Source organism: Epinephelus lanceolatus, chromosome 4 (assembly GCF_041903045.1).
Source record: "Epinephelus lanceolatus isolate andai-2023 chromosome 4, ASM4190304v1, whole genome shotgun sequence".
NCBI classification, from domain to species: domain Eukaryota; kingdom Metazoa; phylum Chordata; class Actinopteri; order Perciformes; family Serranidae; genus Epinephelus; species Epinephelus lanceolatus.
The window spans coordinates 27,092,249-27,109,498 of NC_135737.1; positions in this window are offsets into that span (position 1 = coordinate 27,092,249).

Consider the following 17,250-nt stretch of genomic DNA (forward strand, 5'->3'; position numbering starts at 1 on the left):
TCCACATATGAAGACATGCCAATCACAGGCTTAGAGAAGGCAGAGGAAACAGAGGACAAGAGAGGTGCTACGGCAGCCTCTCCAACCAGCGTTTGAAAAGAGAATACATTTCTGTCACACTCACTTCCCATCTGCCCGATCAGCCTGTTCGAGTCGGGGAGAGGAGACACACAGAGACACATGCATGCAGGTAGACACACCAAGCATCTCATGAAGGTGCTAGGCCTAAAACAAGCCTACTATCATATGGTCAAATGACACAAAATACATACTCTCATACTGTGAGTATCCAGCCAAAGCATCTCTAGGATTTCCTAGTTTTGCACCTCACAATGTGCATCTGCCTTTCTGCTGCAGGAAGTAGTGTGCTTTATTTGTAGTAAGAAGTAACGGAAGCTAGATGGGCCTAACCTTAACCATAGTTTATTTGCCATAACCACAGTCTTTCTCTCAGCTTAAAGGTATAGTAAGATATTTTGGGCAGTGGTGCCCCAAAGGGGGAGCCATGGCTTTTGATTGCTTGAACCATTCTCTGGCACAGAATTTCCTTCGGGATAAATAAAGTTCTACTGAACTGAATTGAATTGAATTGAATTGAATTGATGTGAAGCTCAATACAACTCTCATGTCTGTACGGTAAATATGAAGCTACTGCCAGAAGACTCTTGAGTTAGCTTAGCACAAAGACTAAAAGCAGTAGGACACAGGTGCCTTAGCTCTGTTCAGAGGTTAAAAAAAAAAAATCTGTCCACCAGCACATTTAAAGCTCACTAATTAACACGTCATACCTCATTAGTATGGAACCACAAGTTGTGGTTTTACTGAAGTTATGTGCAGGACTTCTGTGCCGAATATTTTTAACAAGGGTGCTTGTGCCTGTTTCCGTGTATATGAGGGCAGGGTGATGTAGAGTAATGTAAATATAAAACCCTGACTTCCTGCTGTCTCCTCCATTATGGCAGCCGCGGAAACTTAATCTGCCTGAGCACTACAGCTGCCAGCCAGCCTACCTCACTACTGTCTCCCTTTACTCCCTGTCGCTTCTTTCCTGCCGTCCTCCAACTGTTTCCTCTCTCTCTCTCTGAGCGTCTTCCTTCACTTTCACTCCCTCATTTCTCACCAGTTTTTCCATCATATCATTAATCCTCGCACACATGCGCACAAGCTGCTTAGGTTTCCTGTTGGACTCCCTTACAGTCCCTGTTGGGAGAAAATGACAGGACAGCAGGAAATGGTGAGACAGACGAATTGAGGGAGAGAGGAGGAGACGGAGAGAGTGAGACGTAAACGGTATGGGATGCAGCGTGCGCCAGCCATATTTATCTACCATTGTAGGTGTGGTTGCCCCTATGCGATTATCTAAGTTCCTCCTTTTTTTTTTTTTTTTTTTTACCTTGACCTTGCGCGTAGAGGGTATTTTCCAGTCAGCAGAACGCTTTATCTCTGAGAGCAACAATCAATAAGGATAATTAATGATGCCCGCCGCAATGATAGCCTCAGCAGTCATTACCAGGCATTAATCCATGCAGTCAGAGGAGGGTCAAGGCCGGCCGCATCGCTCACCTAGGGGCGGGGCGCAAATTAAAATAATCTACACACCGGCCGCTCTGTCAGGCCTTTTCTGATGCATTCACCTCCATCGGACCATAATTAAAGATGGCCCATTGCTAGGTGGTGGGGCGCCAGGGTGACAATCCACTGCGATGTCTCTTTAATATACAACACTTAGCCCGGAGGATGACACTAACAGCAATCTGCAGGAACTCATCTCACCTGCAAGCCTGGGAGGGTGGATGGCTTTTTTTTTTTTTTTTTTTTCCTCTAGATATGCCGGGACATAAATCAAACGCACAACATGCAATTTTCTAATAACGCAGCGCCATCAGAAATGTGATTTAGCAGTAAATATAATTTGGTCTGGGTGTGAGACATATCAAGTGGATGTATTATCTTTGCAGTAATGCTGTGCTTTGAGAATGAAATATCACAAAGACATGCTTTAACAGGTGATCGTAGGATAACTGTGAACACTGGAGACATGCTGTAATTTCTTGATATCAGATATAGCATTAGATACTGTGATAGATGATGTGGAGCAGATGATTTCTTTGGATGAGATTCAACAGTTTACCCCGAAAATATACGTTGAACCACAAGTTTAAAGCACTAGATTGCAAGAAAAATACGAATCAGATGAAAAAATATAGCTAATAGTGATCACTGCATCTCACTTTCCTCTGATCTTTTTTCATTTTTCAAGCAGGGAAGCACAGCCCAGCAAAATGGTATTATCCTCTCTTCTTTTTTTTATCTGCCTCTGATTGGCTCTAGCACCACATCAGGGGGAGGGAGCGGCGGAGCCTCCAAGTGCCCACCTTGTTGTCAAGGACATTTACATTCACAGTTTAAAGTTTGGAGGAGAAATTCAGCTTGATTCCATAATTCATGGATGACATTTTCATTGTACTTAAACTTTAGGGTAAAAATTGGAAATGTGAGATTTAATTTCCTGTAATGTTTAAATTACTTTCTGCTTGGCCGGCGTCCAAACGCGGGGAAGCGCCGAGGGGCAGAGAGGAGATGTTTAAGCAGAGGTTGCTCTCGCTGCCAGCGGAGAAGTGGAGAGAATCTATAATAATGAAAAATGCATTTATCCTCAGCTGCCATTCCTCCTTTTTCTCCCCTCTGAAAAACATTGCTGCGAAAATGCACGCGTGTTAGTGAGACGGAATAAGGTATGTGTCACATTCAACATGCACAAGCAAAGTGAAAAATAACTACATCAGAATCAAAAAGCCTTGAGTGTGTCGAGTTGGAACTTATCCTGAACGATGAGGAAAGTCAAACTGCGAGCATCAAGAAGGGCGCTTGATGATGATTGACAAGCATTGGTTATATCTCACTCCCACGCATGATTACGCCGTCTTCATCTATTCTCCAGTAGCTCTCTCACCTTCAGCTCTGTTTGGTTAAAGTGAAGAGGCGTGCAGGCGCAGCGCAAGACGCTCATGTGATTTCTATGAAGTCATTCTCACTAAGTTAACTTCTCTTTCCCACGCTTTAAATGTTCATCTTATTAGTCTTATTACTGGTCAGGAAACAGAGAGGCCGAGGGTGTGAACTCCCATTGCAGCAAGTTAGATATCAGCACACATTCAGGCTCTAATAGCAGGAGAATGTCAAACATGTATGGTGAAAGAAAAATCTAGAAATATTTCCTTTCAGTAAATGATGTGCTTCCAGTGTACCAAGTCTTTCTCCTGATTAATTTCACTGAAACCAGTGTTGGAGATAAATGTTTTATATGTGGAGTAAACACTGCCAGCAGACTTCAGGACCATGGCAGTCATGTTGAACATTTCCCAGCAGGCACTCTTGTCACTGTGACATTTAGTTTTTAGCTTACTTTCACATCACTGCTGATTTAGACCAGCAAATTAAACACAAGACGTGGCATAAATCACTTCCTTGCAGGCCAGTATACACCTTCTCCAACAGTTTTTATAGTCTTATTTTCCCCAGTACTGTAACTGTATACGCTGTCGTCACAAATGAATTGACCAGAGTGATTAGATATAGCAGCAGGTCCCTTAAACATACTTTATGTATAATTAATCAGTGAATTCTGCACATTTAAAATTTGTTTTCTTTCTCCGTTGATTGCTCTGCTAACAGCTTTTTCCCCATTTTCTTTCCCCATTTCCGTCCAATAAGGTAATGGAGAATTACAGAGATTAGTGATATGCATATAAAAGACTGTCAATCATTTGAAATTAATTCTGTAAAGCGTGTGATGATGTGATTGTTAGATTGCTGATCTTCAGACATGAGCCGTCATTAGGCAACAGAGGGAGTTGTTTATGGAAAACGGTTTTCTCTGCTGACAGCGTTTGAGAAAATGTTGAGTTTGTGTTTTCTGATCTTATTTGGAAAGAGCTGGAGCGGCGCTTATTCGGAAAGCTGTCGGTCTTTACGTGCTATTTTCCTGTTACGTAAAGAATGCAGAGTCAAAGCTCTAGTTTGTTTTCGCAAAATATAAAGAGAGATCCAAGTTTAAGATAATCATTTGTGTGTCTGCATTATCCTGCATATTTCTGGACAAGTGCATGTGTGCACCCTGGTCTTGTCATCAGGTTAGCCGGTAGGATTCCTGATATCGCTGAAACCTGCCAGCCGGTTAATTAGAGCAGGCATCCAGCCGCCCTGGCTTCATTTGACTATCAGCCACAAAGCCACTTACTCCATAATTTCCTGCCTGAATTGGAGGGCTTTACTATCGCTCACCCAGGCAGATCGGAAGTTTCCCTTTATCTCCTACATAAAGCCAGCAAGCTGCACCCAAACTAAGCAGGCCCACCACCAGAATACATACATTATGATTACAGGCTGAGGGTGTGAAGGCGAGACACAGGCGAGCTTCAAACCTCCAACAAACAACAGATAGGAGTGTGTGTGTGTGTGTATGTGTGTGTGTGTGTCGGGGTGTGCGTGTGTGTGTGTGTGTGTGTGTGTGTGTGTGTGTGTGTGTGTGTGGAAGCTAAGAGAGCTTTCAAGTCTCAAGTTTGTTTTTTTTCAAACTGCACCTCTTTGTGTGCATGTGTGTATATTTCATAATGGTGATTACAAATTTTGTGTGTGTGCCGTTTGTCTGAGTGTGTGTACACGCTGTCGTCCACTGTGTCACGCTGCCTTTTAACTTTTTATGGTTTTCTCTTCATTAATTGAAAACATGACGGGGTGCTCTCGGGGCCTGATGGATGGAGCAGGAGAATTGAGAAAGCCATTAGCTTTACTGGAATCACAGCCTGTCAAGCAGTCAATACACACTGCTTTATGTGTCTGCAAGCAAAGATGGAACAATTATCCCTTTTATTAGGCAGCCGCGGCACACGCAGAGACGAGCACGTGTGCGCGCAAGCACACACACACACACACAGTGCATCGTAGGCGAGAGGAGGGCAGCAATAACGATCAGCTAAAATCAGTCATTCATTACTGTCAAGTACACCTGACTCTCAGCTTATTAAAAACAGGCATAATAGGAGGAAGGAGATCGAAAAACTTAATTAGTAAACAATTGTGATTAGTAACCTTTGGAATAAATAGACATTTTCCGACTTTGACTTTTAGAGCAGTGTTATCATGTATCAAATTAAACTACAAGTTACACACACAGTTTGCATTTCATTTGCATATCTTCCTGTATCCACACAGAAAAACTAAATGTTCATAAGTCTGTATCTATACAAATCACTCCACATCTATTTCTCTCTGCTGCACGCTCTGTCTGGATCTCTATCACAAAGCTGCTCTGACTTTTTATTGTGTTTTTAATGAGTGTTAATGCATGATAAATGCATGCAAAAACATGATGATCGGGGAGCTGTGAATAACATGGACAGCTATCCAGAGTGTCCCTGGCCTCCCAGCCCCTTGTGGGGGTCGTGCCCCCTCACTGAGCAGCGCTGAGCAGGAGGGGGGGGTCATGGGGTCACGACCCAGGGGCTGTTTCAGTAATAGCAGGACACTGCGGGCTGTCTGTGAGGGGCTGACTGGGGCTGCGATCAATACAACAGGTACAGAGGCAGCAGAAGGACGTCTCCGAGGAGATCAGCGTTTTTTAGAAAGTACATTTATTGTATACAATGAAACATGCAGCAGCTTCAGTGAATTCTCACACCTGAACCTAGTCACTATAGTGTAACTATCAAGATTATTGATCAATATAATAGCTGCATTTTTGGAGATCCAACTTGGACTTCATGTTGTTCATGTGAGTGACTAAGTGGAAAGACAGTGAGGATGGAGAAATAAGAAATGGAGGGTAAGTAAAAAAAAAAAGAGTGTCTTTTTTCTACCACATCTCTGCCATTGCTATATAAGCGGTGGAGCACTTTACATAAGATTTATTACATCCAAGCAGAAATATTATCTTCTGCGGGTGCCATTCATCACCCGGGCCGTGAGACACTGTGAATGATACCACCAAATTATGTAGATCAGCCATGTCTGAGGGGACGATTCAATTTGGTAACCTTGGTAACCCCAGGTACTCTGAACACCCCAGTTCCTCAACACTTCTGGCACATCATTCTGCAAGTTCAAATACTAAAATACACGTAATCACAAAAAAAAAATACTGTACATCGCACAATTAAATCCCATTGTGCAGACATTAGTGCAGTCAGTCTGCATGCGAACACACAAGACTGTATGAAAATAAAGATGCAGCTACTGAGAGTTGGAAAGACCATTAAATGCATGATGAGATGGATTGATGTTGGGAGAATATGCCGGTGGGGCAGAAGTTAGTGAGCCATTGGCCACACATGGCTCTGGTCGAGGCCACGTCTGTGAAAACTGTTGACCAGTAGAAATAAGACTGTAAGTGTCGTCCTCTGGTGTTGTCTGATGACACAAGAGTTTAAAATGTGATTTGTCAACATTGGAATCAACCCATATTTCTGTGTTTGTTATTCATTCATTGTTTCACTAAAGCTTGTGCTATAGAGCTCCACTACAGTCTCAAAAAACTACAAAATGTACCGAATTTAGCCACATTTTTTCCCCGGGTGAAACGTTCCTTCATGACAATTGAATTCCCTTTGCCACTGGACAAAAACCCACCTGCATATGTGCACTAATTTTGGTGGAAAAGGGTATATGATCAGCATCCTAAACACTCACAAGTGCACCAAATGCGTATTAATCTGCAGTAAGAAATAGTCCCCAACAATTGCACTTTCTACCAATGTTAAAAAAAATTGGCTGAGGTAATTACTTAGCATCTACTTCTTTAATGAAACTTTGTGTGTGACGCATTTATAAACATTTACATCTTCAATTGGAGTCAATATGTGTGGGTACCTGAACAGTGACAAAATATAAAGGCGTTCTGAGACGCATTATATAGCACATTGGTTTCGGCCCATGATGAGATTTGTTGGCAATAAGAAATAAAAGGTAATTAGTGTCTCATTTCAACTTCAACCTTGCGTGTACACTTGCTCTTTTGACCTCCAGTGGTCCTCCATGGTTTGAAAAAAATTCTAGACACACATCTGCACATCCTCGATCAAAAACTGCCCACACATGCTCAAGTCACAACCCCCTCTGGATACAAAGCATTCACATACAGTGTTTATCATATATCTAATTGTTTTGACCCATGTATTATAGGGCAGTTTCCTCTGCCGTTGTTCAAAGCACACACAAGTGTTTTGTATAAAAATAATACAAGTAGCTCTGAGCCCAGGTAGGTGTATCATAATTACCAATCATCTCTGAGCGTGTTCAGAAACAGGCATCTTTTCCCCCACTCACCGCCGTTTACTCCGGCGCTGAGCTGACTCAATTATGATGCAAAAGGGTGTTTTTGAAAAGCCTGGCTCATTTCTAATTAAGCCACACACTCATACCTATTTGTAGCTCATGTCCTGACATAATGCAAATGCTATGTAAATTAACTGCACTGATCTCCCGCTAGCTCCGCACTCGGAGCTCCTCGGAGACTAGCAGGGCATTTAGTCATACTTTATACCAGTTTGGTTTCTCATTGGCTGAAACAGACAGAGACAGATATACTGATGCTTCAGCTTGGAAACAGACAGCACAGGAGCCTGCAAATAATTCTTTTAATTGTTTTCCATCTCAAGCTCCCGCCTCCCTTTCTGTCTGCTTGTCAACATATTGATCGGTAGTGATTATAGCTGCTTAAGTCATCCCTTCTGTCTCCTCATCCTGTGGTCTCTAGATGCCTATACAGGGTACAACCTGCTACACCTCCAGCCTGCAGAGCAACCAGAGGGCTGTGTACCCCCCCTCTCTCTTTACTTTGGCACCCAGCTGAGGCTGTTTGGACAGACCATTAACGCGCTCACTCTGCCGTCACTAAACAACCATACAACGGCTGGTTAAGCAGCTGACTGACCGTAGCTGAATGCTGTTGGAGGGGTTATGGCCCTAACCGTGGCGCTGCTTTGGCAGTGACTTGAGGCTCTGACACAGTTACAACCTCATTCGCTTTGGTGATGCTGCCTGTAAGGCCTACAAAATTGCACTTGATATTATAGCTTGTATTGTGCAGAAAATTCATGCAAAAAACACATTTATTTGACAAAAATTGATGATTCAGTGGTGGTGTAAATCTCTTCTTATTAAGGATATATGGTGTGATGTGTTATATGTGTTCATATATAGATTATATATCAATAAACTGGATAATGGTGTTAGTTTCTGTATGATATCGGGCATTTAAATTAAAGAGAGGTACATTCTTGACCTTGAAAACAGCAAATGAGAAAACACCATAAGGTCCATTTAGTAGCTGTTCTGGAGCTTTTGATTCTATCACATGATCTTCATCAGCAAAAAGTTTGCCCCCTTGTAGATTTTAAAATTTCCATTTTTTCCTGAGTATTAGTTTGTTTAATTAATTAAAAGTAATTATCTTACTTTTAACTAATTTTGTTTCATTTTAACTTCTTTGTGTAAAATGTAACAAAAAGTCCATTTAATGTCTGTTCTAGAGCTTTCAGTCACGTTGCATGAGCCTCATCATCGGATGACGTTTGCCCAGTTGTTACTGAATTTTAGATGTTCAGATCAAATTAATTAAATTATGAATTCATTGGGAATTAATCAAATTAAATAAGTTAAAATACAGAATTAACTCTTAACTAACTATAAATGTATTCAATTAATACTTTAATTGCTCGAAAAATGCCCTGGGATCGTCTGGTGACCTGTTCAGGCTGTACCCCGCCTCTTGCTCAGTGTCAGCTGGGATGGGCTCTAGTTACAGATAATGAATGAATTTGTGAATGCTAAAATGGAAATTCTTTAATTCCATGAAAACTGGGAGCATCCATTAACTGATGAGGATCATACGGTGGGATCAAAAGCTATTAAATTGACCTTGAGGTGAGATTGTTTTCTCAACTAAAAGACATACTAATAATGTAAATTCTACAACAGTGCAGCAGTGAAAGACATAATTTAAGAATAACAATATCAGTGGGGAAAAGGGCAAAATGTTGCATAACCATTTTTCAACCAAACATTATGAAACAAGCATTTTCATAACATGCTGATGCCATTATCTCTGAAGGCAAACCGTTGCTTTTGTAACATAAATTAGTCCTGATTGTAGTTATTCTGATGGCAAGCCACACACAGCATCACTCTGTGCCAGACTTTAGGCAAACATCCACAGTATTTGAGATTATTTTAAATATTTAAACAGCCAGCGCCTGTATTTCCTATTCAAACTTAGCAAAATGGTGAAAAAGAGATAGAGATATAATAATGGAAATCATTATGGTTAATCTGTCCAGGTCTAGACTTTGCTCTCTCTTGACTCATCTGTGCCACCAGTCATTTCTTTGTATCTTTGTCTCTTTTTTGTTCTCTCTCTCCATATCTCTGTGTCTATGCTCAGCCCATTAATTGTGCCCGAACAGTGCCACATGCCTCAATGAAAATAAATTGCTTTTAATTTGGGCTTTCCTTTTTACCACGGCCGGCATCACTTAATTTCATTAGCTCTGAACCTGTAGAGCGCTTTTTCAAAAGCGTCATCTCATGGACGCACTTGAAAATGAAAAGAAGCCCCTCTCCCCATCCCCCCCCTCGCTCCCTCTCTCCTCTCTCTGCGCTCCTCAATTAACAGAATCGTTTCCTTTCAACTAAAATGAATGTTATTGAAACCAATTAGCATGGACTGGAAAATCTCTCGTTAATGAGGGGAGTGTGGGTGAGTAAACAGGAATGAAAAGATGAAATTAGAGAAGAGGCTCTTCTTGTTGGCCTGGAATAATGACATGCTTAGTCGCCTAATTGTCTGGTGAAAAGCACCGCTGCGATAGTAACAGATTGCGGTGTTCATTAGGCAGCAATGGGCCACCTGCTGCTGGGGCGGCGAGCCCGCAGTCCCCGTACACGTGTTTATCCCAGGGGGCACTTTTTTTTGGACACAACGCTCACTATGAAAAGCAAATGAGCTTGCCAATATGCTGCAATGTTGTGTCCTTATTGCCAAGGCACAGAAGCATGATATGTCAAATCAAATGAAATGAATGAAACCCAATAGTGTGAAGCTGGAGGGTTTCCTCTTTTTTTTGATGATGTTTAGCGAGAAATGACCTATAAAAATACACGGGTTAGCAAGACTGTGTAATTTCATTATAAATCCTAAAGATAAGTATTCTGTTCATCATTTCTGTTATCATATCTCATCACAGGGCTCTTTATTGCTGCTTTTGAGGCCCAGTTTGTACAGAGTGTGAGGGTTGAGAGAGGGATAATGGGCCTCTAATTGCAGTGTGGATCAGGTTGGGAGGGGGCGGCATTCTCACAGTATTTATCCCCCTCCATGAAATATTTAATGGCTCGCCGGGAGAAACAAACTCTACAGACATTCTCTAATTCATAACCTGGAGATAGTCTTACACATACAATGCATCCATATCTCGATCCCTCCTCTTTGTCTCTCTCCACAGCTCCGGCTCCTATTATTCCTGACTACACAGAAAGAGAGGAAAAAAAGACAGATTTAAAAGTAGCCGTTCCTAAGTGTAATGTTAATTAATTCATAATTAATTCTCGCATTAGGACTAAAATGGGTAGCACATATTCTTAAGCTCAGTGGGGTCCGCAGTTGCTTTGAGGCAAAGTGCAGAGTGTGGATTTTAAAGAGCTATGACCCCTTGATGTAACAATATAACAAAAGTCATCAGCTGCGGCTTCTTTTCAACATTTTTTCCCCCACTCATTTCAAAACAGCGTGAGGCTTTTGTGTGTCAATACATGCTTTTGTGTATGAATATTTCCACTGTGTATAAATGTGTACATATTTCTGTGTGCATAAACTACTTAGTGCCATTCATGTGGTCTGCCACTTCCTGACAGGCCTACACCAGAATACAAATATATCTCATTGTTGCATGTTGCACTGAACACAGCTGTTGGCCATAATTATCTTGCAGATAACTTAAAGGGTGTCAATTAAAACGCTGCTCTTTTTCACTGCCTTCATCTATCGCCCGTGTCCCCCCCCCCCTTCCTGCGTTCCCTCTGCCTCTAAGGGAGTTAAGGTGAGAGTTCAGGGTAAGAACGGAGGTGGGAGAGCACGAGGGGGTGACGGTTGGACTGCTCCAGGATGTTTTAGTGAAGCTGAATTGTTGTGAGTACATGTAAAGATCCAGTCACAATCCTTTGCTATCAACAGCGCCCCTATTTTTATGTGTTTATTACGCTCACACAGGTTGAACGCTTAAACTAGATTCATTCATGAATTTCTAATGAAACAGAGCAACTCTGTCCCTGTGGACCTCCCTCTTTGGGGCAGGGTTTGGCTATTCCTCTTGCAGAGGCTAAGCAGACCCTAGATGCTTGCCCCACCCGTTCACACCACATGCACCCTCCCATCACCCGCCATAATCCCTCCACGCTCCCCTCAGGGACAATTCAACCTTTGAGCACTGGTTTGACTGCTCAGCCTCTGCACAACACTGCAGTGGGTTCAGTGTAAATGATCACTGAAATGTTTGTCTTTGTTTACAATAATTGGCAAAGTGCATAAATAACCCAGAATCCAACCTGGAGTGGTGGTTTTCATGCCCCGCATCTTCAGCCAGAGCCTGAGGCTGTTTGCTGTCTATCTTACTCAAACACCTGAGGTACCAGGAGACTGGATTAGACTTTATGGTTCATCATAATCTAATTTGATTAAAGATGGAGTTGATTAAGCAACATTGGTTTGATACAGCAATGGAAATGTAATCAGAGCTGATTTCTTGCAGTGGGTTGCAGTATTATGGGGTTGTGATGGGCTTTGTGATGGAAACACAGATTGCATTTTGAATTATATGTGTATTTTAAGGGTCTCTGGGGAGTTGAAGACAGGAAGCAGCACCTCTCTCTCTCTCTCTCTCCCTTGAGATTCCTCCTGCTTAATTGATTTACTTTGTGCACAATGACACGCCTATAAACACGGGCATGTGATCACCAAGTGTCAGTGTCACACGCTTGGATCCCCTCTCTCTCTCTCTCTCTCTCTCTCTCTCTCTCTCTCTCTCTCTCTCTCTCTCTCTCTCTCTCTCTCTTTCTCTCTCACTCACACACACACACACACACACACACACACAAACACAGATGGGTCGTCAGCTGTGACATGACAGGACCTGCATGGGGATTTCAAAGCCACCCCAGTTTTTTTTTTTTAAATCAAAAATTAGACAATTTTAAAACAACAAAATATGAAAATATGAAAGGCTCTTACTGGCAATTTATTTTATCAAGCCCTTTGCAAAACAAGTCCATATTCGTGTGCATTTTTCTAAATGTGTCATCTTATCAAAATGGTTACGCACAGAAACATTGCACACTGAGTCTGATGCATTTATTGTTGTATTCGTTGCAAAAAATATCAACATGAGACAAATTGAAAAGACACAGTTTCTCCCTTGTATTGTCTTGTACTTGGCACCATGGTAAAAGACAAAAAAAAACACTGGGTACAGTGCTTTTTCTCTTGGTGGCTGCATGCGACCGAATACACTCTATCCTCCTTGAGAACAACTGAAAAAAGATCCTGGGGCTAGTTGCACAAAACTCCTTAAATATGCCACATAGGGCTTGCATGAAATACCTCGCCAGTAACTGATTGGTAAGATCCCATTGCATAAAACCATAGAGCAATCATTCATTGTAAAGGGACTGTAAGAGCGCAGCTTTAGAAAGTTGAGTGACCCATCTCCAAATGGTCACAATCATAAACTGACTTCTGGACGAATTTATAGCACAAAACCATTGGCTTATCATTAAGCATTCTCCTAAGTTCTCCTGGTTGTGGAACGCTCAACCTTATTTTTTCTCATTTATCTCCATAAACTCGTTGCGATGAAGATGGAGTCAGAGGTACTTTGTTTTTGTCCTTACTTTGGTTACTAAGGTCCAACAGTTTAACAAACTTTAAGCAATTCCTTAACCACAAGGCCAAGATAATGAGATAAACTTAACCTTCAGAAAGAAACACTTAAGGATGTTTTGTGCAACCAATTTTATCTCAAGGAAACCTTAACTTGGACTTAAAGGAATCTTATCTGAAGGTGCTTTGTGCAACTGGACCCTGGTGCTCAGAAAAAATGCTTTATGAGCAGCCATGCTAGCAGCTCTGTGAGGCTATGCTCAGGCTCTGCGATGCTTTAAGTGACATGCTAAAATCAGCATGCTAACATGCTCACATTGACAATGCTATCCTGTCAATCTTTAGCAGCTGTAATGTTTATTATGTTCACCATTTTTCAATAGTGTGTTAGCATGCTAATATTTGATGATTAACCCTAAACACAAAGTACATCTGAGGCTGATCGGAATGTCATTAGTTTTGTTGGGAAAAGGTCAAAGTATAAAGTAAGATTTTGACCTGCTGGTGATGCTGGAGGAAAAGTCATGGGATCACCAGGGTTGTTAGGATTCACTCTCTGAGTACCACGAATGTCTGTACAAAATGTCATGGCAGTTCATCCAATAGTTGTTGATATTTTTCGCTTTGGACCAAAGTTGTAGACTGAACAATTTTGCCAGTGTGGTTAAAAAGGAATGGAAAGCGGTGGCACTTGGGAAGCTTGAACAAGCCAGTGACAGGTGGGACACATGGGGGCCAGGAGTAGTCTTTAGGTATTGATGAATGAATAAATAAGGAGTTATTGAGGAGCCGATTGATTGTAAGCCAATTCAGGATTAATGGATGCCAATAGGTTGTCTTGGTTCTTGAATAGCGGATTAGGGTCAGAGGAGATGGTCACACTGATGCAGTCCTCCACTTCTCTCCCTGCTTCCTACTCCTAATTCACCTCTTCCTCTTTTTAATACTTCTGTCTATTTATGGGGGCTACACGGCTAGAAATAGTCCAAATGTTGACAAGCTCTATTGTGTATCACAACTCCCCCTTTGTCCCCATCATTTGTTTGGGCAAATGCATGTTGTTTGTCGGTTTGTTCTGCCTGCAGATGTCAGAGTGTAACTGAGAGGAGCTCTTTCCAATGTCAGATGACAGGGTGGTGAAAAAGGGGTCAACATTAACAGACAGATGGATGAGAAAACTAGAATCTGAACCCAGGCAGGACTCGGGTGTGCACGACTAAGATTCAGAATATCTCATAGTTTTTAAACTTTCTCTTCCTCTGTGATTTGATAATCGAACTCTTACTTCCTGGTTTTATAATCTGACATTTCCTGTTTAGCTATGCATTTCCTTCTTCTGGAGTACACAGAGTGGAGAGGAGGAAACGGGAGACTGTTGTCCTGGATTTGATTAGAAGGAAGTGTGTCTCTATACACTCTCTTTTTGACCTCAGGAAAACAATTATTGTCTCCATCCAGCCCTTATCCACGTGTCACTTTCCTCAGCACGGACAATGTTGTAATTGTTGTTATACAGTTATTATTATTACATTATTGCCTTTTCTTGCCAGCGGCATGGCCCTACGGATGGCAATGTCGGTCTAGCAGTCGGTCCACCAATTTGGTCCTGACCAAGGTGTCTAATGGATGGATTACAAAGAAATTTTGGATTAATCTTATTGACTTTAGTGATGGTCTAAATTTTCATCTACAGCAGCTCAAAGTTTTTACTTGTCCACTAAATTATCTAAGCACCTCCAAAATGGATTGGCACAAAATTGTGTACACACATTCATGGTCTTTAATCGATGAATCCTGATGACTGATTTCTCCTCTAGTGCCATAATAAGGCTGACATTAAATCGCCCCACTATTGTCCTACAGTACTATTGGACGGATGACGGTCACAAAAATATTTTGTTAGCTTGGTCAAAGTGGTTAAGATACTGCACTACTTCATTCTGTCCCTAATTATAATGGATTTTGTCCTGTCTGGTCTTTGCTTTTATAATTTCATATTTAAACTGTAACAATATGAATCTGAATGCATATTATTGAATTACTCTGCTTTAAGAATGTGTTTTTTTTCTTGTCTGATAACATGCAGCCCTAATGTATGACGGTCCATTGCACTGTTTCTGGGAACTTTACATCCTGTAGTTGAGTCGTAATCCACTCCAAATACACTTTGACTCTGCTTTAACCACAAATAGCATTTGGAAAAATAACATTGTGATTAATGCATGCTAACTACATAATAGAACTTAGAAATGTAATTAACAGTAACTTCCTGCACCTAATTGGAATAGCTCTGTTATTCATTAGATTCCACTGAGGACAAAATCTGGGATATTAGATGCATATTAGAGGCATTACTTTTTGATGTTAGAAACACAGCTTAAAGAGCACCATTTATTATTTATTGTCTCTTTTGTTTTCACTCGGGATTGCAGCAGTGAATACAGTGCTTAGCGTTAGCTCTGCCACGAGCCTTCAGAACGGCTACGCTTTAAAGTGAGGGTGTTACTCTTGTTGGGAAAAAGGCAAACTCAGGGATGCAGAGTAATTCAGCTTGTCAGATGAAAAAGACGGAGTGATTGACACAGAGAAAAATGTTATCTTGCAGAGGTGGGAGAGGCCAAAAATCCTGAAAAGCGTATCTGTAAAGATGACAACCTGCACAGTGTTTTGTGGGTCTTTATTTCTGCTTCAACAGTGACGAAACTATTAGCAAATGCAGTTTTATTTTCTTCACTCACTTGTTTCTCTCATCACCACCCCCTCTTTCTTGTTCACACACTGGCTCTTTGTCTTCTTAAACTAGATGTGAAACCAACAACTCAGTTTTATTTTAACTGTACAAAACATTACAAGACCCTTCATCCGAATATTTGTAGTAGTGCCATTCAGGACTACTTGTAAATAATTCTGACTTCCTTTGAAGGTTCTCGGTCCCCTGGGAAATTTTGTCCCTGTGTTTCAAGGTGATCACGCACAAATCACAAGCCTTTTTTACATAGAAGTCACATGATAGGGCCGCTACAAAGTTCCTTCACTGAAGCACCTTAGCTGGTTTCCTTTTTTTGCACAGAACCAAACAACACAATCATAATTCCGCCCCAGTGTATGATTTTAGATAGCTGGCAATTTGAGAGCAAAAGAGGCACAACAGCACTGGCCTCTAGTGTGACATAGCATGTGTCAGCAGTGCTATATAAACAATAACAATGGCATAACATGGCAGTAATAATCGTTTACCGTCCCTGTTGTATGGTGCTTGATCTTGGATGATAAGGAGCTCCCGAACTCCCATTGTCTCCCCAGTTTGTGGACATTTTCAGTTGCTGTTCTTCATCTTTGAGTTAGCTGCTAACTGCTACTTACTGCTTTTTAAATCTTCTGGTGATGGGCCTCACACGTAACAGGTTGTCAAAACAACACACCCGTCCCCTCCATGGTCCCATCCTCTCTTTATACAGCCATGGTCCTGTCCTTCAGGCAGTCCCTTTTACTCAGACGTCAATTTGGCACTGTCGCTTCACTGCCAGCTCAAAGGCAACATAACTCTGTTCTCCCATTCTGCATTAGTACCTTTTATAAAGAACGACTTGGCGGAATAACAGTGCAGCCTTCCCGCCTTGAACAGGCCGTGTTAAAGGGTCCACAGAGACGCACATGGATTCTTACCATTCACTTATTTAAATTAACAGTGAAGGCCAGTTTTCTATTGACCTCATATATTTCAGTGTTGTGTATTTAAATTTTCTTTTTTATTCACTGTACTATGAGCATAGAGGCTGCATTCATTTAATTTTGTGCATAATTTTTTTTGTCTTTTTTTTCTCTCAGAAGTTCTCATTTGTGCTCCATTAGTTTTGGATCACGGCTCTTTCTTTGTAACCTATCTGATACCTGAGTGTCTCAGTTACTGCAGAGGCTTAAGCAGAGGAGGCGTTAGGTCTTGCAATATTGTACGACAGTGCATGTGTGTGTGTTTGTATGTTGGGGTCGTGGAGACAGATTGACCACACACTGAGAGAAGACACAAGAAAAACAACATGAAAAGCCCAAATAAAGGTGACAGAAGGACTGCAGCTTTCAAGTCAGTATGGTCAGCACGAAGCCCTGCTCGCAAAGCCCTTCTTCTATTGTTTAATTCAGTTACCACCTACTAATATTACAATACAAATTCTTGACAATGTTGCTTCATACTGTAAGGAAAATATCTGACCACCTGTTCCCTGGATCTGAATTTATAAGGTTAGCATGCGGTGTAATACACAGGGGTGTATAACGTGCAAACTTTTCTCATGAGGACATTTTCTTGGGAAACTTAAATTGAA